Raw genomic sequence first — 26045 nt, forward strand, 5'->3', positions numbered from 1 at the left:
TATTCTGGAGGGGGTGCAGAGATTCACCTGGATGTTTCCAATGATAGAGCATATCAGCTATGGAGAGAGGCTGGATAAGCTCGGATTGTTTAGTTTGAATGAGAGAAGGCTGAGGGGGACGTGATTCAGAATGATAAGATTACGAGGGACATGGACAGGGTAGATAGACAGTAGCTGTTCCTTTTAGTCAAAGGGCCAAGAACAGGGGAGCACACTTTTAAAGGGAAGGGTTTGAGGTTTAGAGATGAATCAGGGATTGTTTTTCACCCAGAGGGTCATGGTATCCGGAATGCACTTCCTAAGGGGGGCAGTTATCACGGGTCACCTCACACCATTCATGGCTACGGGACCGATGTAGGAAATTTGGAATAATATAGATCGTGCTGTATTTTTGATGGTACAGAGTCTATGCTTCTGTGATTGTATGTCTGTGGAAGGTCAATCATTGAACAGCTTAAGACAGGAACTAATGGGTTTTGGAAGAATATATTAACGAGCATGAAATGTAAAATCTTCTCAACGTACAATATACCAAGGTGACATGTTGGAGGAGATATTTGTAGCTTCCTTACAGTCCAAAACCAACGAATGGAGAACAGGAAAATGGCAGACTATGAAGCATCTACTTCAGTTCTGCCTTTATGATAGGATTTTAAAAAAATTGCTTCCAATCAATTCTAGGTCTACTGAGAAAGTAAAGAAATTGAATCAAATCACTAAATAAGCAGTTTTGGAGAAATTATTTGCACTGAAGTCTGATAAATCCCCATGGAATGATAATCTATATCTCTGATTCTGAAAGGAGGTGGCCATGGGAATAATGGATACTTTGCTTGCCGTCTTCCAAATTCCAGATGATTGAATTGACAGATTTGAGAGCAGCAAATGTAACCCCAATATTTCTAAAGGAGGCAGGGAGACACAGAGAATTACGGTCTGCTTAGCACCAAAGAAGCAGTCAGGACAATACAAGAGTCTATTAGACAGAATGCTTTGCCAGGGAACTTTGAGAATTATGTTAATTTGAAAGTAATGAACATGGATCAAGTTAATATCAAATTATTAATGGCGAATCATATTTAAGAATCCAACTGCGAAATAAATTATGGCGAATCAATATATGCAGTGAATTTGAATTTTCAGAAATATTTTTGATGACGTCCCAAGTGTAGTTTTGTGACAATGCTACTCCTTTAACAAGGTTATGCTGTCCTTGTTTTTCTTTCATAGCAGTCTGAAAAGCAGCGAATCCAAAGAGTCTAGATTTGACTACTTGGGAGTGCTTTCAAGTCTAAAACTAAAATACGTACAATGAGGAGTGAGCTATGCTAGATCTGGTCCTGTGTAATGAGACAGGAATAATTAATGACCTCATAGTTAGGAATCAACTTGGCAGGAATGATCACAATATGGTTGAATTTAAAATACAGATGGGGAGTCAAGATAAAATTCAATACCAGGGTCCTGTGCTTAAACGAAGGAGACTACAACAGAATCGAGGAAGGACTTGCCAAAAGTCGACTGGAAACAAATACTTTATGGTGTGAGTTGACGGGCAGTGGAGGATTTTCAAAGTAGTTTTTCAAAGTCCTAAGCAAACGTATATTCAGTGAAAAGGAAAGACTGTAAGAAAAGGGGAATTCTGCCGTGGGTGCCTAAGCAAATACGCAAGGCTATCAAATTGAAAGAGATGGAATGCAAAGTGGCCAAGAACAGCAGGAACCTAGAAGATTGGGAAAAGATTAAAGGTCAACAGAAAGCCACGAAAAGAGCTATAAAGAAAAGTAGGATAGAACACGAGAAAAAAAAATCTCGCACAGTATATGAAGAGAGAAAGCAGATGATTCCCTAAATATATAAAATGAAAATGAGTGTCTAACTTAAATGCTGGTCCTTGAGAGGATAAGAAGGAGCATTTTGTTACAGGATATGATGAAATGGCTGAGGCATTGAACAGGTATTTTGTATCAGTCTTCATAGTGAACGACACTAATAACATGCCAGTGATCGACTAAGAGATGAAGATTCTAGATTAGAGTGGTGTTGCTAAAGCACAGCAGTTCAGGCAGCATCTGAGGAGCAGAATAATCGACGTTTCAAGCAAAAGCCTTTCATCAGGAATGCTCTGAACTGTTGTGCTTTACCAGCTCCACTCTAGAATCTGGTTCCAGCATCTGCAGTCCTTGCTATTACCAAAGAAGATGAAGGTAGGTGAGGACTTGTGAAGAATCATTATTGCAGAGGAGGTAGCGTTGGGCAAGCTAATGGAGTAATGGAACTAAGGTTAGACGAATCCCCTTGCCCTGATGTAATGTATCCCAGGGTACAAATAAGATAGCAGGAGAAATAACAAGTGCACTTGTGGTAATTTTCTAAAATTTGCTGAACTCTGGGGCAGTCCCTGCAGATTGAAAAGCAGCAAATGGGAAGCCATTGTTTAAAAAGGCAGGTGGATAAAAGTTGGGGAATTATAAACCAGTTAACTTAATCTGTGTAGTGGGGAAGATGCTTTGACTGTATTATCAAGGAAGAAATAGCAAGGCATTTTGCTAGAAAACGGCCCATTGCACAGATGCAGCGAGGATGCATGAAGTGCAGATCATGCTTAACAAGTCTTTTGGAAATCTACGAAGACATTACGAGCAAGATAGACAACGAGGCCGCAGTGGATGTGGTGTATCTAGGTTTCAAAAAGGCTTTGACAGGGTGCCACATAGTAGGCTGCTGCATAAGATAAAGATGGATGGCGTTACGGCTGAAGTATTAGCATGGATAAAAGATTGGTTGACTAACGGGAAGCAAAGAGTGGGTATAAACGAGTGCTATCCTGGCTGGCAATCAGAGCTGAGTGGTGTGCCTCAGGGATCAGTGTTGGGGTTGCAATTATTCACAATTTATATAGATGATGTGGAATTGGGAGCATGCATAGTTGGTCAAAATTTGCAGATGGCACGAAGATGAGTGGTAGACCAAAGTGTGCAGAGTACTGTGAAACTTTGCAGAGGAAAAGAGTTACATTGCGTGAATAGGTAAAGGTCTGGCAGATGGAATACAATGTTAATAAATATGAAGTAATCTACTTTGTTAGGAGTACCAGTAAAAAGGGATGATTACTTGAATTGTAAAAAGATGCAGCATGCTGCTGTGCAGAGGGACCTGGGTGTCCTTGCACATGAATCACAGAAGGTTGATCTGCAGGTACATCAAGTAATTAGGAAGGTAAATGGTATTTTGTTCTTCATTGCAAAAGGGGTTGAATTTAAAAGCAGGAAGGTTATATTACAGCTGTACAGGGTGCTGGTGAGGTCATACCTGGAGTATTGTGAGCAGTTTTGGCCTACTTCCTTGCAAAATGATGTACTGGCAGTGGAGGTGGTGCAGGGGATATTCACTCTTGTGAATCTGGAGTTGAGGGGGTTGTCTTATGAGCAGAGACAGAGTAGATCAGCATTATATTCATTGGAATTTATAAGAATAAGTGGAGGATCTTATAGAAACATAAAAAAATTATGAAGGGAAGAGGTAAGAAAAAAGTAGAGAGGATGGTTCCACTGGCAGGTGTAGCGAGGACAAGATGGAATAACCTCAATATTAGAGGGAGCAGATTTAGGAATGAATTGAGAAAGAACCTTTTCACCCAGAGGCTTGTAATTCTATGGAATTCCCTGCCCAGTGAAGTAGTTGACGCTACTTCAGTAAATGTTTTTTCCAGCTGAGATAGATATGTTTTGAACAATGAAGTAAATTACGGATACAGTGAGAGTGCGGGAAAGTGGATATGGGTCCACGAGTCGATCAGCTTTGATGTTATAGAATGGCTGAGCAGGTTAGAAGGACCAGATGGCCTACTCCTGCGCATAGTCCTTCTGCTCTTCTGTTCTTATGAAAGGGAAGTGGCCAGTTCTCCCAGCGCAGACCCTCTGCTTTGATTTGTTTGGACTGATCTTTCACAGACTGGCTGTTTACTGAAAGCAGGCAGCCAGTTGTGAAGCTATCAGGCCAAAGAAGAAGGTCCAAGCTGATCCCCCCCCCGCCCCCCCTCCCCACCGAAGCGCAACCCACCCATACTCCTACATCTGCCCCTTACCTAACACTACGCACAATTGAGCATGGCCAATTCAGCTAACCGGCGCATTTTTGGACTGTGCACGGAAACCGGAGCACCAGGAGGAAATCCACACAGACACGGGGAGAATGTGCAAACTCCACACAGACAGTTGCCTGAGGCGGGAATTGAAGCCAGGTCCCAGGCGCTGTGAGGCAGCAGTGCTAACCACTGTGCCACGGTACCACCCAATGGCTTTCAACCATTTTCAGATTCTCAGTTGAGAAGTGGAGTGCTACTGAAGACCAGAAAGCTACACCTGGAAGATTAGTTGAGTAGCCAACTTTTAATATTTTTTAATATTTATTTACAAAACTTTAAAATGACAAAAGCTGGGAATAGTCACTTTAGTTCTACTTACTGTGGAACTAGTAGCATGGATATGGCTTCTAATTGGCTGCCTCTTGGTATTGTCATCCCTAATCATGTTACACAGTAATGCCCTATATTTTTGTCGGCTGGATTGTAAGTCAGTTCTTGGTCTTCCCATGTACCCACTCCTTATGAATTTAATTTGCTAACATCATTAAGTTAGGATAATCTGTTGGGTTTTCGGATAGATTGTTATTCTGCATGCTATTCTCTTCTGTTTTGTTTCATTCCGTTACCTTGAAAATAAATTCTGTTTTATTTAAAACTAAGTGGCTTGACCAGCTGCGTCACTCCTGGAATATCTGCCTTACACCTGCTTAAGGCAACAAGCAAAGTTTGAGTGTGTACTACTTCCTTGAAATGACTCGAGGTGGTCTGTCCTGGCACATAACAGTGTACCACAGTGAGATCTAATATACTGGCATGGGTTGAGAATGGTAGAGAGCTGAAAGAAAAAGTGAGTCAGAATAAACAGCTGCTTTTTTGGGATGGAAAGCAATTACGAACAGGATGATCCTGGAATTGATGTTTGGCACCCATCTATTCAGGAAGCAGATTAAACATCTGCGGGAGGGGACTAAATGTAATCTTTCAAAATCTGCTGATGGCACCAAACTGAGAATTGATTGGGTGAGGCGGATGTAAAGAGTTCAAGGTAATTGAGACACGTGGAGGGAATGGGCAAATACGTGGCAGATGAACAGCAATGTGGATGGACGTAACACTGAATATTTTGGTTGGAAAAATATAATATCAGGCCAGTATTTCAAAAGGAATTGAAGTGAAAATGTTGATCTGTGAAGATACTAACGTTCATAATTTTGTTGACTTCTTCACCGAACTCTGAGTCCATTCACAGCAGTGAACTCTGAAGCCAGACGTCAGTACTGGGATTGGAATTGGCACGCTGTCCCGTGTACATAGACCCACCAAGTGAGTTTACGTAACATTGAAAAGGATCTGGATCTCCCTGTACACCAGTCACTCAAAGCATTATTGGAGCAACTGAAAGCAGTTAGGAAGGTAAATGATGTGTTTACCTTCATTTCCGGGGAACTTGAGTCCAGGCATAAGGGTATCTTATTACAGCTCTACTTGACCTTGGTGAGACCCCATCTCGAACATTGTGCAGTATTGTGTGCAGTTTTGGTCTCCTTACCCAATAAAGGGCAAACCTGACATTGAGGGAGAGCAGCAAAGAATGACCAGACTGATCTCTAGGATGACAAACTTGTTGTGGGCGCAGAGTTTGGGGCGACTGAGTCTGTATTCCATGTGGTTTAGGAAAATGAGTGGAGATCTCAGTGAGATATATAATACTCTGACAGGGCGAGATATATTGGAAACAGGGATGGTAATTCACCTGGCTGGGATGTCTAAAACAAGCGGCCACAGTATTAGGAACTGTCAGGGCACACTGCATTGAGATGAGAATAAATGTCTGAACTCACAGACTGGTTAATCTGGGAATTCTATGCTACACAAGCCTGTGGAAGCCAACGCACTGAATTTCGTTAAGTATTTCTTGACACTAAATGGACGAGGTTGCAGCAGAGGTTTGGTGTGGGGAGAAAGGATCAACCATCATTATATTGAATGGGAAAGCAAAATTGATGGACTGAAGTTCCTAATTCATATTGTTCCAATAATTAGTCACTTCAAAGGATATACAATATGCAGTGTTTGTGATAAAAAATTGAAGATATGTTAGACCAAAAACTAGAATGGGAGAGGCTCAATGTGTTGAATGACCTACTCCTTTCCTACTATTTCTGTGCAGTCTGTGGGAAAACTCTGTATTTGTGTCACAAGCTCTCAGCTGTTAGGAAGGAGGCATCTGCTGGATCAACAGGACTGTGTTTCCCATTCCCTTTTCTGATACCGAGACTGGTGCGGGGTGTTCTGTCCAATTTTATTCATTAAGGGCTCGGAACAGATGATACAATAGAATGTCTTGCTTGGCATTTTAGAGACCTTTGAAGAGTTTGCTACATGTCTGTTGTCTGGAGGCACTTTTCGGCCAGAACAGGAAAGCAGGGGAGATTCACTCCCTGAAAGTACATTGGGAAGGCAATTGGTGTTTGTAATCGACATTGGCTTCAAGGTCACTGTTACTGACAGCAGATTTTAGATTTCGATATCTTATTAGTTGATGTTAACTTCCACCAACTGCCAGACCATTAGCCTGGTCGGGATTGGTAATCCAGTGACATTTCCACAACAGCACCATCTCCACATGGGGACCAATCGGAAACCACACTGAGCAGATAATTTATGTGCTGCTTGACAGCTCTGTCAAAAATAACTCACACCATTTTGCCTATCGTGATGGGACTGAGGGGGTGGTAAATGGTCAGATTGTAATTATTCTTCTCTTAAGGGACTGGACATAGTTGAGGAATGTTCCACGTTTTCAGGGAGATGTCAGAGTTGGAGCTGGAATGAAACAGTTTCCCCAGGGACACGGCTTGTTATGCAGCACAAGTCTTCAGTCCTATTGCAGAAATGGTGTCAGGGCCCATTGCCTTTTTCGTACCTACTGTGTTTCTTCATGTGAGGTGCAGAAAATCGAATTGGTTGGAGACTGGCACCTGTGATTCTGTGGGCATCATCTAAGGAACACTTCTGGCTGAGGATGGTGCAGACATTGCATACTGTCTTTTACACTGATGTGCAGCAAAGTTCCATTCTTTCGGGGAATGGCAAAGTAATAACCTAGTGGTATTGAGCTGTTAGTCTAGCGACCCAGGCAATGCTCATGTGACCTGAGTTCGAAAACTGCCACAGCAAATGGTGGAATTCAAATCCAATAAATATTTGGAATTAAGAGTCTAATGATGATCATGAAACAGTTGCTGATTACGTGGGAAACCCATCTTGTTCACAGATGCCCTTTCGGGAAAGAAACTGCCGTTCATTCCTGCTCTGGCCTACTTGTACCTCCAGACCCACAGCAATGTGTTTGACTCTTAACTACCCTCCGGGCAATAAATGATGACCTAAACAGCGACGCGATCCGCTTCTTTCGTCAGTTGTTTCATAGTTCAACTCCATTTCTAACTGGCTGTGGCAGGACTGCAGAGCTTCGATCTGATCTGTTTGCTTTGTAATCATTTCGTCCTCTCTATCAGATGTTAGTCCTGCTGTTTGCAATGTATGTGAGTAGTCAGGTGTGGTAGATTTAAATGGGTTGTCATCAGTTTTAGGTCCACACGGCTCTGAACCTGGCATGTTCACCTACACTCGTGACTGAAACATCATTCAGCTTAATGGGAATAATGGACTGAGGAATTATCCTGGGCAAAAAGTTACAGATTGTAACTCAGTACAATTCTCCTTCTGTCCAACTGTGGTCTACACTATTACATGAATTCCCGGGTTTGAGCTGCAACTTCTGCAATGCAATTCTGCTATCTGTCGCCCAATTCATACCGAGACCCATTGACCCGTACCCCGTGAGATACTCTGGTTTCTGATCTGGTAGCACTTCTATTTTCATATTCTCATTCCTCTGAGCATTTGCTTATTGTGTCACACCTCTTACTTGTCATGTTTTTCAAAACTCCAAACATATTCCGTGAGGTATCACCATGGCTCAGTGTTTAGTGCTGCTACCTCATAGCGCTAGGGACCCAGGTTCGATTCCATCCTCCAGCGCCTGTCTTTATAGAGCTGGCGCATTCTCCCTGTGGGATTCTTCTGAGTGCTTTGGTTCCCTCCCACAAACCAAAAATTTCCAGGTTAGGTTCATTAGTCAGGGGTAAATATAGGATAAGAAAATGGGTGTGCTTGGTTTACTCTTCAGAGGATCGGTGTGGAATTATTGGGCTGAAGGACCTGTTCCACAGTGTAGCGATTCTAATTCTAACATTCATCTGAATGTTTTCCCTTGCAGTTATGCCACTTTCGGTGTTTAAATTGAATGTGCTTCACTCTGCTTTTCTCCATGACTTTCATTAAGAACTCTGTAGTGTCAATGATTCCAGTCGTATGCAGTTTCAGAACCAAGATATTTGTGCATCTTTTGTTATTTTACACTTTCCAGTGTACGGTAATCCAAGTGGGTCAGGATATTTGAGCAGCTTTGACATGTACCTTTGAACACGTTCAAAACCAGAAATTTCAGGAGAAACTCAGCAGGTCTGGCAGCATCTGTCCAGACAGAGAAACAGTGATAGCGTTTCAAGTCCAGCGTGGCCCTTGTTCAGAACTGAAAAGGGCTGCTTAATGCCTTGGCAAAAGTGGATGAGGGATGATAGGAAACAGAACATGTGGAGACGCAATGGCACAGAGGAATGGGCTTTTAATTGTGCTGAAAAAGAAACAGATATAAAATTGGTGTAAAATAAAGTGGAGATGGCAGACGTGGGTTGTCTCTATTGAGTGCAGGATAAACAAGACACAGATGAGATCATTGGGATGCCAGGAAGTAGAATACATGAAAAATGGAGGACAGCCATAATGGAGTCAGGCTGTGATTTTGGAATTGTGTATTAACTCCTGCAGGCTGTAATACATCAAAGTGTAAAGTGAGGTGTTACTCGAGCTTGGGTGGTGTTTCATTGGAACATTTCAGCAGCTCAGGAATGAAATCTTAGGATGAGCGCAAGGTCAGTTATTGAAATGGGAAGCAATGAGAGGCTCAGGGTTATTCCTACAGAGTGAAAGTGGTCCTCGAACAAGTCTCTGTTTGGTCTCCCCAATGTAAAGGAGACAGCATTGTGAGCAGCAATGACAGGAGACCGGATTGAAAGAGTGAAAGTGAAATGTTACTTCACCTGGAAGGTATGTTTGGGGTCTTGGATAGTGGGGATGGAAGAGGTGAATGGGCATGTGTTGCAGCTTCTGTAATTGCATGGGAAGGTGTCATGGGGAGTTGGGAAGTGTTCGGGATGATGGAGAGTGTTACAGAAGAAATGGTCTCTGTGAAATGCTGTCAGTGGTCGCGAGAGGAAGATGTGTTTGATAGGTCAGTGGGTATACCTGGGCAGAAATTCAAGCAGATATCGAATAACGCTCCGAAATTGTTGTTTCTGTTCAAAAAGAAGGACTCGATTAGAAGATGTACCACCCATGGTTGACAAGGATACTATGATAAGCATTAGTATAGGGCCAGATTTAGGATGTTTATTTCAGGGATCATAAGCAGATGCTGGGCATGACTTTCAACTGTGCTTCCTGAATGCCCCCCCCAGAAACCCCTGTCATTGCTGTTCCATCCTTTTCCCTGCTCCTCTCCCCTTCCTGATTCCAGGTTCTCCATCTCCAATTACAGAGCACATTCTCTCACATTATGGTCCCTCCCCACTTCACCTGAAGCTCTTTGATCCAGTGTTCCTTCCCTGCACAGGCATCAATCTGCGTTTTGTGCTACCACCTTGCCTCTGGTCTGAGCGTGGCTTGGCCTCTTCATTCATGCTGTCTTAGACGTCCCACTCACATCTCACTCCAGAAAGTTTCATTCTTGGAGTAAACCGTATTGAAAACACTATTCTCCCTTTGCACTGAATTCACATTGTGATCCCAAATCCGAAAAGTACACCCAGCCTTCACCTCACTCTGCTGAAGGTGCATGCTGACCGTATGGTATAACAATTCCTTTTTTTTTTACATAGAACTGGCCAAAGATACGTTTTCCCTGTAGAGATCATCACCTCCTTTAAACAAAGGAATTTGTTTGCTTGACGTCTTATTAGCACTAGTAAGAGTTGCAAGCTGCCTTAGTATTGTAACATGGAGAAAAACAAATCACATTATGAAGTTTGGGCTGAGTGTTGTTTTCCTGTCATTTTTAATACTCTTACAAATTTGCAGTGCTTATCTTTAAAGGATTGCTCTTGAAGCTAGAATCAGATGGAGTGTTGACTGGGGTGACATTCTAGAAGTTGTAATATCATGGGAGGCATGGATAGGGTGAATAGCCAAGGTCCTTTTGAGAGGATAGGAGAGTCCAAACATAAATGACGTCACTTTATGGTTAAAAGGACGAAATTTAAAAGGGACAAATGGACAACGCTTTTACACAGAGGGTAATTTGCTTATGGAATGAGCTGCCAGAGGAAGATATAAGTACAGCTACAACATTCAAAAGACATTTGGATAAACATATAAATGGGAAATGTTCAGAAGCATATGGGCCAAATGCAAGCAGATGAGACTAGTTTCGTTTGGAAAGCCTGGTCAGCATGGACAAGTTGGACCAAAGGGGTTGGTCGTGCGCGATATGACTGTATGAATCGAGAAAGCAAGGAAAAAGGGGAAGAAAGGATATGATGTATGAAAACTAGCAAGAAATATAAAATCAAGCAGCACAAGCTTTTCTGTGTATATAAAGAAGGTTGAAGTTGAATGTATGCCCTTTGGTAGAAATGAAGTCAGGAGGACGTTTGGAGTGTATGCCTAGACGGAACAGACAGATAATTTACACCAGAATTTTATATCATTCCTCACATTAGAAGGCACTGTAAGTATTTCAATGATATAGTCAAAATAGCAATAGGAGGGAAGTTCTTGAACTGCCTCTAACAAAAGGAACAAGGCTTTTTAATAAACAGATAAGAGTAAGGGTACGCAGGTCAGCATTAATTCACAGTTGGCTTTAAAAGCGGCGGTTACAGAGTGACTGGTGTTCCTGTGAGAAATATTTCATAACTCCTTGGATTGCAGGAATGTTCCAGTGAAACTGGAGACCCTACAATGTGACTCCTCTTTTCAAGAAAACAGCGAGACTGAAAGCAGTAACCATTTAGCCTCAACATTATTGTTGGGAATCTGCTCGAGTCTATTATTAAGGAAGGAATTGCAGGGCATTTAGAAAGCCTCACGCACAGTCAACATGGTTTTGTGAAAGGCGATCTATATTTTGCATGTTAAATCATGCAATGTTTTTTTTTCTGGAGATCGCTGAGAATGTAACAAGCGGACATGATAAAGGGAATCTCGTAAATACGAGGCTTTCTCGAGATTTTTCATAAGGTTTCACGAAATAAAACTTGCTACACAAGACAGAAGCTCATAATTTGACAGCTAATATATTAACATGGGATGACAGTTGGTTATCACATAGAAATCGGACTGTCAGGGTTAATGGATCTTCCTGATGAAATATATCTGTATCACAAATATCAGTCCAATGCAAGATTTAGTTGCAATCTAGACTGAAAGCCGGAGCTGAGTGCAATATATATCCGAGTTTGAGGATGATACTGAGAACCAAAAGGCAGGCTGTTACTTAATGGAGAGGACACCCACAAAAGGAACAGTGCAAAGGGATGGGATTGTTTTTGTGTCTGAAACATAACGTCAGCATGCTGATGCAGTAAGTAACTAGGTTGGTTCATTAGGCGGGTTCCTGGAATGAAAGGGATTAATTATTGAGTACATCTAAGATGGTGAGGCATTTATTCATTGTAGTTGAAATGAATGTGGATGATATTACTGAAACGGACAAGATGCAGAGGGGGCTTGACAAGTTAGCTTTCGAGCATGTGGATCAATTCCAGGGCAGAGAGTCGAACTCACGGTTGTAGATACAGAATAAGGGTTATCCATTTCAAACTGAGATGCAAAGAAACATCTTCTTTCAGAAGGCAGTGAATGCCTGGAATTCCCTAACCCAGAGGTTGTGGAGACTGGGTCACTGAATGTATTTACAGACTGGCTGGATTGGGTTTTGACATATCAGCGAGTTGAGGGATACAAGGGTCTAGCGGGAAAGTGGAGTTGAGCCCTGAAGTAGATCAGCCATGTTCTTATTAAATGACAGTGCAGGCTTGAGGAGCTGAATAGTCTGCTCCTGTTTCTATTTCTTACATTCTTATGTTATTCTTCTGGAAAGTAGTTGGTTATTTTCCTGAAAATGGTGTTATACAATGTTGCATTAAGGGAAAGCAGAGATTTATTTGAGCTAACGCTGGATGCGGGTACAGGGCTGTATTCACAGCGAATCTGGATCTGTAACATGATCCAAATCTGGAGCAGAAGATACAGAGACGGGAAGCCTGAAAAGAGAGATTGGGGTGCGGGTCAATACCTGGCTCAGCCTGGATTTTCCAATTGCATTTCCCAAACTACATCTAACCATTGGAATGGCCTCAATCTGCCCATGTGTAGCAGGTCCGAAGGTCTGAATGGAACATCAGAACATAGGGCTGAGGGACACGAGTGGGACATTCGGCCCTTTGACACTATTCCATCAGTTAATAAGGTCGTGGCTCATCTCATTGTCGTCCTAGCTGCACTTTTCTCTCCATGCAGCATTATCCCTGATTCACCTGTCTATGGAAAATCAGATGAAGCCAGCCTCGATATAATATAAAGCTTCAGCGATCCCATACTTCTGGGAAGGAGAATCCCTACGTGAATAAATCCCCACTTTGTGAATTTCTCCTCACTCCGGTTCTGATGAGGTTGGAGGGTGTCACTGCTTCGTTTTCCAGTCCCACTCTTTCACTATCCACATCACATTTTAAATGTGACCAGATTGGTGATATGGCCGATGATAAAATTCTTAGACGAGGTCTGGTTCAGTGATAAGAACAAGTCAAGCAGATTTCTTTAGTCAGACACAAGTAATGTGTATAACTAATGGAGGAGCATGGTTGATCTGTGTTTCACACTGCTGCCTCACATCTCCAAGGAGCTGGGTTCAATTCCAACCTCGGGCGTCCTGTATGTGGAGTTTGAACATTCTCACTGTGTCTGTGTGGGTTTCCTCCCAGTGTTCCAGTTTCCTTCCACAGTCCAAAAATGTGCAGATAGAGTGGATTGGCCATGCTAATTTGCCCATTGTGCCCAGGGATGTGTATGTTAGGTGAGTTAGTCTTGCGAAATGTAGGGTTACATGGATAGGATGGGGGGCAGGTCTGGGTGGGATGCTGTTTGGTGGGTCAGTGTGGATTTCATGGGTAGAATGCCCACGGTTGAGGTTCTAGAACAATGGCAAGAAGTTTGGACTATACATATACACATTCGATATCTACCTGGTACAATCTGCTGAAGGTTTTGTACGTTTCAGTAAGATCACCTCTCTTTCTATGAGTAACCATAATATAAGGCCTTCATCCTGGAATACATGAAGTGAAACATCGCTGAACTGCTTCAAATATAATTATATCCAACCTCAGGGAAATAGACAAAAATTAACCTCACACCCAGGTGAGGCTTTTTTTTTTGTTTTCTCAGTGCTATGAGCTTTTGGAACTCTCTTCCCCGCAGACCATTGGAGGCAGAGATATTGAATATCGTTGAGACACAGACGGAAGATTCATAAGTAACAACAGAGTCAAGGATTTTCAGGGAATGGGCTGGAATATGCAGCATGGGGAAATATTGACAATCGTACAAAATGACACTGCTTCACAACATCCGGCAAAACGAGATGGTAATCCAGAAAACATTTTAAAATGCTAACAGTGATAGAACAGAGTTCCAAGAGACCATAAGACTCCTTTGTCATTAGAGAGAGACCACTTGCGGTCGTTTAAGCTGAGGGTCACCACGCCTCGTGTGATGGGTTGAGGGTGAGACAGCGTCCCCATCATGGTAACCTCTGTCAGTGGAGTGAATTGAACCGGCGCTGTTGGCCTCCATCTTCATCGCAAACTGAGTGGGAGACAGTGTAACTGTTATAGACAGAAACAGTCACAGACACACAGACAAAGGGCAAGAGAAACTTTTATAACAAGGAAAAAGGTACAATTCAGATAACAGTCAAAATAACGACTGAGGGTAAAAACGTCATCTGCTAGAAATTGTATTTTATAATGAGACAAGTATTTCAAAATTGTCTTTGGCTGAATACGGTAAGGTGAGAAACTGAAATAACCAGAATTATGAAGTGTGATTGGATATCGATAACCATAAAATACGTGTAGATTTTTGATCGCTCTGTGTAAAATGTGCTTACCATTACATTGATGGAGAAAGCTGATGGAATATATTGTTGGGAGAGTGCGTCCCCTTGGGAAATGCCCTCTAGCAGGCGCTTGAAGAAAACCGGGGTAAAAGTGCCTGACTGTTGTCTGCTCAGTGACAGGAACGCAGGGGGTTGAATGACTGGAAGTTCAAGTAACATGGAACTGAGAAAAGCATCAGATCAGTCACAATCTTCTTAAATGCGAGAATGCGTCTGAAGGGCTGAATGGCCTCATGGTTGATTTGAATTGCATTTGATTTGAAAACTGTACAACTTTGTTCCTTCCCCTTCTGTGTTACATGCTGGGGCATTGACATTTTCCTGAAAATGGGAATTATTTGGAACACTAACTTGAACATTCCAAAATCAGCATTCTTCGGAATATTCTATCAACATGTGGGAATATTGCAAAGGCGAGAGAGAGAGAGAGAGAGAGAGAGAGAGAGAGAGAGAGAGAGAGAGAGAGAGAGAGAGAGAGAGTGTAAGAGAGAAGGCTTTGCATGCAATAGTGAGAGTAGTGGACCATGAATCGTGTTCGGCTGTCGGTGCTATAACAAATATACAGTGAGTGTGAGGAAGCAGGGAGAATACAGTGACCCTTATCCTGACAGAGTGGGGAAGGTTATTGAAGCTTGTCCTGTATTGCTGAACATTTCTTCAGACCGCAGATACTGCACTGAGCTGGTTTTTGAGCTCAGACCATGCTTGGTGGGTCTGGTGGTGTGGCTCCTCTGGGAAGAGAATGGTCACCCTCTGTACTAGCCTATCCACCAGGAGTTCCGTGTCCCTGTCGACAAACCGTGGTGTAATTGCCCCATATCTGCCATGCTCGGGGTAAACTGTGCAGGGCAGCTCCAAACTGAGAGAGCTCAATCGTGTGACCATTAACTTTTAAAGATGGCACCAGTACCAGGGATCATGGAATATCGGGGCATCCGGGTGATCGTGAGTAACTCCAGCCATGATGGGTGGGATCGGGCTGGCATTGAATGACAGGGATACCATGGGGTGGCTGGGTAGTTAATGAGGTGAGTTCGACACGATAGTACCAGGAAACTAGCTCAGCATTGTGCAGTCAAACCATCTGTAACACTCATTGAAAATCACACAAAGATAAATTATTATTATATTCAGCCCAATGAGTCATAGACTCTGCTGTGCCCACTTTCAGCTACAGAGCTGTAGAACAAATGCTCATTCAAAACTTTCCATCATCTGAACTCACACCAATATCCGGTTCACCCATCAATTCATGTTGCAGGGTACTGTCGAAATAACTTCATATCAGCATGCTGAAACTTGTGATCTTCAATGAAATATTCTCAATCTCCCTCTCTCTCTTTTCCAAAATTCTTTTGTTTGTTGTTATTTAAACTGGTTTCCCCACCATCTCTCTCTCTGGCAGTGATTTTCATACCCACAGCACCCGTTGTCATGGCACAATGGAGATATGGAGCTCTAAATGGATGGGAGCTGCACATCCTTTCACTTCTAGTATGGGCTGCAAATTTCCCCACGCTGGTCAGTGATCTAACACAGTGTTACTGAACAATGCACTGGGGTGGCGTGCACTGCTCTACATGATGGGAGGGTAACTGCTCCCGGTTTAAAGACCAATTCACTGCTGTCACTGTACAGCTACCCATACTGAACAGAAACCTGTTTATAAAGCAAGACACTGGTGTGGGCTGCATATCACCCCATGCTGGACAGACCGTTTCATCTGGGTTACTGAATCCATGTACCTGTGTGGTCCGTGTTGGTCCCCATGTTGGACAGATAGCCAGTGACCTAGTGAGACTTATGCAGTTTTCCATCCTGGAGAGATAGCTGGGTTGTACTAGGCCTCGTCTGCACAGTGCTCCATCCTAGACAAATTGCTGGGTTGTCCTGAGCTGGGTCTGTACAATGCTCCATCCTGGACAGATTGCTGTGTTGTTCTGAGCCTGGTCTGCACGGTGCTCTGTGCTGAGCAGGTGTCTTATCTAGGTTTATACGTGTCTGGGCTGGATCTGTGAAGTGGATTGAGTATCCGGTATAATTCTTTATCGAGCTATCACTCCTTCAGCTCGGCGCAGTCCACTGTTAAACCCCGTATTTCTGCAACATGTTGTCCATTAAGTAATGATCAAATTAAAACATGAATATCTGTCCTTCTTGCGATGCACATGAGCTAACATACCTGAAAATATATGAGGAAGGTTGTCTCAACCCGAATGTTTTCTTATTTTAAAGTAAGTATGAGATGCTCTGGTCCGGTGCAATTCGCTTGGTCAAAATATTCGACCATCATCAAAATACAATATATTCAAACACCGTCGATAAAATACAACAAAAGCAGGAGCAACTTGTAATAACTTAATTCTATTGGAAAACATAACAGAATAATACATTATTTAACTGCTATAAAGTAACTACTGCAAAATGGCAGCATCCAATAAACACCCACTTCTCACAAAACTAATTCAGGAAACAGATTGTCTCACATGCAGTTCTCCAATCTAGGAGGAACGAACATCAAAAGACAATTGTGAGAGAAATCTCAGAGCGAGAGTGCAGCAATCGGGAGAAATTTCCTGCCTTCCAACCCTACTGAGACCCGAGCAATAACTGGCAAAAGGTAAATCTATAAATCCTGCTTCTAGGAGAGCTTGGCCATCACTCCACAGGTCCAGGCTGCAGCTTCAAAGACCACAAGAAATGGAGTTTATCGACGCCATCTATGGCACTGCAGGAGCCTCTCAAAAATGCCTAATCCCACCGAAACCGTTAAATGATTGTAAGATTAATGTCAAAGTTAAACGTAAATAAATAAAACGAAAGTTTGCAGCAGGCCTGGTGATCATTCATAGACGGTCTCGGGAACCCAGCAATTCCTACCCTGACAAAACACAGTAGAATCATCGAGCTTGTGAAGAGAAAGCATCATCTACTCCGTCACCTCGAACTTTACAATTGGAGATGTGCCATTCACCCAATAGTCAGCGATGTCAATACCCCACCCAGATTAAGTATTATTGTGATTTATACGGGATGCAGTGAAATGGGTTAACTGGAGCTGTTTGTTCAGTGACTATGATTGATGTCAGTCTCCATGGACCCTATCTGTATCACTGGAGAGTTTCCCTCGTCCATAATTAAGGGGCTTCTTTGAACCTGTTGTCCCGTAGTATCAGGGGCAGCATGATCCTCAACATGATAGGGATCAGCAGCTCCAGAGAGAGCGAGAGGAAGTGAATCAGAACAATAGACTGAAATGTTCCAGCAATAGATCAGAATCTGAGAATATTACATTGGAATATCACTACAATGAACGGGAGTTTAGCTTTGGGTCTTTACTGGCTTTCTCAAGATTGGCCATCGTTAGAGTAGTGGATCGAAGCTGTACTGAGGATTATTCAAGCTGGTTACTACCCCATACTCGCTATTCTTGCTGTTCCTGGTAAGTCTATCCCTGTCAATTCTATAAACTATGGTGAAAATCATTGCTAATTCTGTTATTTATATTTCGCAAAGACGTAGAGTATTTTATTCAGTTTCAGTCACAAACTCCACTTCCTTTAAATTAATTTCAGACTCTTCACTCATAAACATCTCAGAAGGAACATGACTGTTCACAACCTCAACCTTACTTTTGCCCTAAACTGTTTTATGTCTCGGTATTCCCTCTGTCATCGAATCTGCCCACACCCAAATCGATAATATCCCCAGTCTCGACCTTTGCCTCAATGCTGTTGCTGAATTAAACATCATCTTGCCCTTTGTTAACTTCAGAATTTACGGCTCCCGTTGTATTCTGACTGCGCTACCCGTGACAAATATTTTGACCACAAACTTGTTGCCATCACTATAGGTACTTCACAACAGGTACTCTGTATGAGATTCATAATGTCACTGCACGTGTAATTCAGATGCAAAGGTGATGACTCTAAAGGCTTTGTTTGAAATCCTACCATAGCAGATGACTGAACTTAACGTCGAATGACAAAACTTGGAATGAAATTTCACTGATGGAAAAAATAAACAATCAGGATTTCTTTTAATATTTCATTGATAGCCTTTGGTAAAGAAACTTAACATTATTGCCTGGTCTGGACTAAGGGCGACTTCAGTTCCACAATAAAATGGTTGGCTCCATGTTGTCTTGACAAATGGCCTCACAGTCAAGGGCAATTAGGATGGACAACACATGCTGCCCTTGCCAGTGATGCTGACATACCATGAAACAACAACATTAAAGGTGAAATAAACCAAGGAACTGTGGGTAATGGAGATCTGAAATAAAATTCTCTAGTGTCCAGAGAGGGAGAGACAAAGGAAAGGAAAACAAAAGGATTGCTGATGATGGACTTGAAGGAAAATAGGATGGGAAGCTATTTTAACATTCCTGACTTTCCCATTTCCCAAATATCACGTCTATTTTAGGTATGTCCCTGATTAAAGTGAGTTATGTTCCCTCTGTCTCTTTTCTCTGAGTGTGATGATCTATTCCATTGGCAATACTGGTGCTGTCCTGACAGTTGCTGAGATACAGAAAAAGGTAATGTTAAAGTGTCAAATGCTTCTTTGGAGAGAGGAACTGTTACTGTGGGACTGTACAGAGATGGAACAGCTTTCTCTGCCAGGAAGAGAAACTAAGGAGAGGGAGCCATTTTCAACACTGAATGGGTGCACCATGTGTGTGGGGCATTGAAAGTCAGTGGAGTTTCTGTGGATGGTGTTCTCAGGTTTGTTTTGTCAGCTGCTGAGTTCATTCAGGGAGACCCAAGGGTCTGGTGACCGCACTCTGGACATTGCATTTACAGAGTGTCTGGGTCCATGGTAAACAAATGGAGCAAAGACTACACAGAAGGGAAGCTCTGGAAACAAGCATGAGCGAAGCACTGTACTTTCCTTCCTGGGATTTCCAGGAACATTTGTCTAAGCTGGACCCATTGAGAAGTAAAGTGTGAAACCAGCTTGTCTCAAACATGAGGTGCTCACTGAGCTGTGTCCTTCCTTTAGTATAACCTGTAGCCTCACACCAGGGACAGGACTATGCTGACTCTCACTATGAATTTACCTGTTTTAATTCTGGAACTTTCCAGGCAGGAGTGGGTAATGTATCCAATATCTCTGAAGTGTAGTCCTCCGATGTATAACGAGCTGACAGAAGCCACCTGCCTGCTGAGAGGAACGCATTGGTTCCATCTCCACAGGGGAAGGTACAGAAACCAACTTCCAGACATACTAGAGAGAAGGGGGACTGGTGAAAATGAGGAAATGCAGGAAATTAGAATTAATGCAGGGTATCCTTTTGGAAATCTAATTGAACTGAAGTTTCATAAGTTGCTGCATCTGATGAGTTACATCCCAGAGTATTGAGGAGATGAAAACAGAGCTAGTGAAAAAATTGTTGATTATTCTCCAAGGCTAGTTAGATTCTGGAAAGGATCCTGCAGACTGGAAAACAACTATTGGAAACATAAATATTTAAAACAGGACGGAGAGGGAAAACATAAAACGAAATAGCTTGATGTTGGGTGTGAGAAAATAAAAAAATCATTGGCTCCTTTTATAAGGAACGTGACAACTAGACAGTTGGAAAATAATGATATGATTTGGTAGAATCGGCCTAGATTCAGGAAAGGGAAATGTTCGTCGATAAACCTTTTTGTGGAGATTGTGCATTGAGCCATCGACAATTGAGAACCAATGGGAGTGGACTATTTGAGTTTTTAGAAGACGCTTGACCTGATTGAATACAGGTGAGTGGGGAATGTGAGAGTCCATGGGTATGTCGGGGAGGAATATATACCACATAGATTAAACATTGGTAATGGAGAATAGAGAAGAATACTGTTTTTCTCTGGACTGAAGGATTGATGGGTGGCAGCAGGATCAATGTTTGGGCAATAGCTGTTCACAAGGTATAGAAATGATTCAGATGTGAACAACAAATATCATCATGTACGCTTATATTTATTAAATGGTGAGAGATTGGGAAGTGCTATTGTTGAAAAGGGCCTGGACGTCCTTGGTCACAATTCGCAAACAGAATTCTTATGGGGCAGGAAGTAAGTGATATGTGGCTTTTCATGCAAAATAATTGAAGCATCAGAGTTAGAACATCTTTCCCATGGGTCGTGTATTGTTGAGAGAGTATTTGTTTGGTCTGCTTTATAGATAATGATCTCCTTGTCACCGGGACAGCACAAAGGAGTTTTACCAGATTAAACCATGGCATGATGAGTGAGTGACCACGCAGAGTGAGTGCAGTGACTATGTGCTTAATGTGTAGGGCTCTGAGAAAATAAAAAGCTGAAACTTGATGATTATGGACGGACATTCATTCTGTCCCAAACAGCTGAATAGTGTGAAATTCCATCTTTTTCATTGGATGATTGATTCCCTATAGTTTACATGCATCTGCAGAGCCCCATGTCGATTGACAGAGAGCTACAGGCTCTGAATGAACTCGGGACACTTGAATGCACAGTTAGTGTTCGACACTGCATTGAATGTCACTTTGTGCACAATCCTGTCAGCAGCTACTATAACTTCATTTTGAAAGAGTTAGTCAATCCCCACCAGCTTCTGACCCCCATGGAGACATGGGTCTGCCTTCTTGGAGATTGAAAGCAATTATTTGTAAAATACTTTAAAAAGGTTGGCTTCATTTCGAATGACAGAAAACCATATTGAAGTAACACTTACGTACTATGAGTAATTCAGTCATGTGGATCAATTTGGAGCAGTCTATCTGTGCAGCCCCTGCTCCATTTGTTTGCAACGTTAAAACATCTCTGACCCTTTCCTGTTCCTGTGTTAGTGGCTTGAGAAGCTGAATGACCTCTTCCTGTTCCTTTTTAATGACATTGGGAGTAAAATGGTCTCTTTCTGATCCTTTGTAAGTGGGTGTGGGAGTGAGCAGATTCGTTCTCTTCCTGTTTTATAGGCAGGAGGGACTGAATGGGCTATCCCTCTTTTTGCTCAGTAGTTTTGATGTACTGAATGGCTTTCACATATTCTTGTGAAACCAGATTGAAGTGTTCAATGTGCTCCTCGTTTTACTGTGGAAATGTACAGTGCTGTAACATGAATGTTACCCAGAAGATTAATAGCACAATCTTGAATGTTGTCCAGGTGTACTTGCACATGGACACAGACTGCTTCAAGAGCTGAAGAGGGACAACTTGTTCTAAACATTATGTAAACTTCAGTGAATATCCCCACTTCTGCTCAGTTTTGACTCAATGGGCTGAACGGCCTCCTTCCAAACTGCAGGATTCCCCACTGACAAACAGAAGATGCCTGGGCTGAGGGAGCTACCTTGTGGATCTCCTGCAGAGATGCCCCATGGCCGAGATGATTGATGCCCACCAATGGTAATCATCTTCCCTTGTGCCGTGAATGACTCCAAACAGTGGAGAGGTCACAATCGATTCGCATTAAATGTGATTTTCCTCAGGCTCCTTGATCTCATCCTCAGTCAAATACTGCCTTGAGTTCAGGACCAGTCTCTCTTACCTGAGCCTCTCTGTTCCCTCTATTGCTCATATCAATAGGTCATGATGTAGAACCAGAGAATATTTTCGTCAAACAGAGGGTAGTGAATGTCAGGAATTCTCTTACACAGAGAGTTCGAGGAGCTTGATCACTGAAAGGGACCGGTGGTGTTCCGCAGGGAGCGGCTCTCGGAACCCTACTCTTTATTATTTCTATAAATTACTTCGATGGGGGTGTGGAATAGTGGATTAGCAAGTTTGCCAATGACACAAGGGTTGTTGGAGTGGTACAGAATGTGAAGGGCTTTTGTAGGTTGCAACGGGACATTGATAGGATGCAGAGCTGGGCTGAGAAGTGGCAGATGGAATTCAAACTGGAAAAGTGTGAAGTGAATCCCACTGCAAGCTTGAATGTGAATACAGAATACATGGTTAAGGACAGAATTCTTGGCAGTGTGGAGGAACAGCGCGACCTTGAGGTCCGTGTCCACAGACACCTGAAATATGCTCCCCAAGTTGATGGTGTGGTTAAGAAGGCATATGGTGTGTTCGCTTTCATTAGCAGGGGGTTTGAGATTAAGAGCCGTGAGGTTATGCTGAAACTCTATAGAACCCTGGATAGACCACACTTGGAATATTGTGTTCAGTTATGCTCACCCCATTATAGGATGGATGTGGAAGCTTTAGACCAGAAATTTAGCAAGATGCTGCCTGGACTGGAGGACAAGTTTTATGAAGAAAGCTTGAGGGAGCAAGGGCTTTTCTCATTGGAGGAAAGAAAGATGACAGGTGACTTCATAGACGGATTTTGATGTATCAGACAGGTGAGGGCGATGAAGCTATGATCTTAGTAAAAGGCAAGACAGGCTTGGGAGGTGAATGACCTGCCTTTGTTTCTGATATTCTCACATTCTGTTATTGGAAAATTAGATTAGATTAGATTAGAATAGATTAGATTAGATTAGATTAAATTAGAATGCATTAGATTCGATTAGATTAGATTAGATTAGATTAGATTAGATGAGATTACTTACAGGAAGGTACCTTGAAGGTCTGTTATGGGATGTTGCAGTCAAGAAGCCCAGAGGACTTTGTGATCCATCTCTGGGCGAGGTATGGGGGCTGTATTCACAGTGAATCTGGGTCGACCAACAAATGGAGCACAAGTTGCAGAGAGGGGAAGCTCTGTAAAGAGAAATGACGGACCGCTTTCATATCTAGCCTGGGATTTCCAATTACATTTTCCAAATCTCCCAAACCGTGTATGACAGTCATGAGAGAGTGAATGTTCTCCTCTGTTTCTGTGCACCAGGTGATAGCAGTAAGTGGCCTCCAACTGCTCAGATCCAGCAGGTTTGACGGTCTAAATGGAACACAGAAACAGGGGGCTGACGAGTAGGAGTGGGTCATGAGATACTTTGAGCCTTCTCCACCAGGCACTAAGATTGTGGCGGATCAGGTTTGGTCTCAGCCCCACTTTCCTGTCTGTATCCCATTAGCCATGACGCAGTCTCTGTGAAATCTTTAACTCACTCAGCTGTGAAGACTTGCAATCAGAGAGGCACCACAAACTTCTGGGGAAGACAATTCCCATTCAAAAGCCCTTTTAGCATTTTTCCTCATCACTGTGATAGAATAGGAGAGTCATACAGCATGGAAACACATCCTTTTGTCCAAATCCACCATTCCAATGAGGCATCCTAACCTGACCTAGTCCCAATGCCAGCATTTGGTCCATATCCCTCTGAACCATTTATATTTATGTATCTATCCAGATATATTTTAAACATGTAATTGTATCCGCTTTCACCACAGCACTTTCCGTGCACCCACCAGTCTCTGCATGAAAAAGTTTCCCCTCAGGTTCCATCTAAATCTTTCCCCTGTCATCTTCAACCTCTGCCGTCTAGTTCTGGAAGTCCCTGCACTGGGAAAAAAAGATGTTGGCCATTGAGACTATAAATGGCCCTCAGGATTTTATAAGCCTCTGTCATGTCACTATTCAGACTCCAACACTCCAGGGGGAAAAGCCCCAACCTGTTCATCCTCACCTGCAGCTCAATTCCTCAGGTTCCAGAAAATCCTTGTAAATTTTTTCTTCACCCTCTCAAGCTTAGCAACATCCATCCTTTAGCAATGCCAACTGAATTGTATGCAGTATTCTTAACGTGGCCTCACCAACGTCCTGTAGAAGCGTAATATGCTACTCCATCTCCTATACTCAATGTTCTGACTGAACATTAAAACTCTGTCTACCTGCTACTCCACTTTCAAGGAACTATGATCCTGCATCCGTAAGTCTCTTTGTTTAGCAACATTCCCCAGGGTACCACCCTGCTTTAACTTTCCAAAATGCAAAACCTCACAAATGTCTGCATTAAATTCTATCTGCCAGTCCTTGGCCCTTTGTTTGTCAAGGGTGCCGTTGTGCCCTGAAATAATCATCACTGTCCACTGCCCCTTTTTTTATGTTACCTGTAAACCTACTAACAATACCTCCGAGATTAACATACAAGTTGTGTATATACATGATAAAAAGCACTGAGCTCAGCACCGATTCTTTCAGCACTCCCCGGCCCACAGGCCTACAGTCTGGAAAACAACGCATTACCTTCGATCCAATTTTGTATACAATTGGTTAGCCTTTCCTGAATTCCATATGACCTAACCTTAGTATTCTGTCTACAATGAGGAATCTTATTAAATGCCTTGCTGAAGTCTGTGTGAACAATGTATACCACAGTGCCTTCCTCAATCTTCTTCGTCACTTTTTCAAAATACCAATCACATTCATCGTACAAAGCCATGTTGACTATTCCTAATAAGTCCTCATGTTTCTAAATGCATGTAAATCCTGTCCCTCAGAATTCCCTTCAACAATCTACTCTACACTGGCATTAGGCTGACTGAGTCTATAATTTCTTGTGTTTTGAATCAATGTTCCCTTTTCTAGTCCCACTCGTCCACTAGCCACAAAAAATAATTATAACTAGATTGGTGATATGGCCAATGATATAGTTCTCAGAGTGTGTCAGGGTCAGTGTTAGGAACAAATCAGACAGATTTCTTTAATCTGTTAAAACAACACGTATGTGACCAAAGCAAAGTTGCTCAAACTATGGTGGAAAGAAGAATGACGAGTGGATATTGCAAATATGTACATTGGTATTTCCCTTTGAAAAATACTACAGAACACACACACACACACACACTGATGGATATCAAACTGAAAAGGAAAAGCTCTGCAAAGTTATCTTGAAAGAACGTTGTCCAAGTATTATTCAAACTCATGACAGAAGGAACAATGAGAGTTTGACCCAAATGCTATTCTACTTATGGAGTCATCAAATCCTACAGCATGGAGAGAGGCCCTTTGTCCCAAACTGATCCATGCTGACACAAATATCCATCCACATTCACTTTTTTTCCTAGCACATGTCACTTGTTGTCCTTTCCTGTCCATGTAATTGTCCAAATACCATTTAAATAATGTTAATACAAATGCTTCAACCCCTTCCGCTGGCAGCTCATTCCCTTTGTGTACCACTCTCTGTGTAAAACAGTTTCCATCAGTTTCCCTTTTATTCCTTCCCATCTCACCTTAAATTGATGCTCTCTAGCCCTCAATTCCCCAACACTGGGAAAAAAGGTTCAGTCCATTCACCCTATCCATGCCTCTCATAATCTTGTACACTTCTATAAAATCCCCCTCAATCTCCTATGGTGTAAAAAAAAAGAGTTCTCGCTTGTCCAACCTCTTCCTATAATTCATACTGGCAACATCTTTGTAAATTCCATCTGCACACATTTCAATTTAAAAACATCCTTCTGATCGCAACGCGACCAAAACTGAACACAACACTACAAGTGCAGCATCACCGACATCCTGTATAACTGCAACATAACTTACCAACTTCTCTCCTCCATGTCCTGACCGTTTACTGCCAGTTAGCCAAAAGCCTTCTTCACTGCCCATTTCTCCCTGGGACTCCACTTGCAGAGAACGGTGGATCTGAACTTCATGGTCCCTCTGCTCAAAGACACTGATTAAGGCCTTACCATTCACCATGAAACCCCTACATTGATTTACGTTTGCAAAAAATATTCCTCAGCCCATTTCTCCAGTTGATCAAGATCCTGCTGCAATTTATGATAAGCTTCCTCA

This window comes from Chiloscyllium punctatum, chromosome 48, assembly GCF_047496795.1.
Source record: "Chiloscyllium punctatum isolate Juve2018m chromosome 48, sChiPun1.3, whole genome shotgun sequence".
Taxonomy (NCBI): Eukaryota; Metazoa; Chordata; class Chondrichthyes; order Orectolobiformes; family Hemiscylliidae; genus Chiloscyllium; species Chiloscyllium punctatum.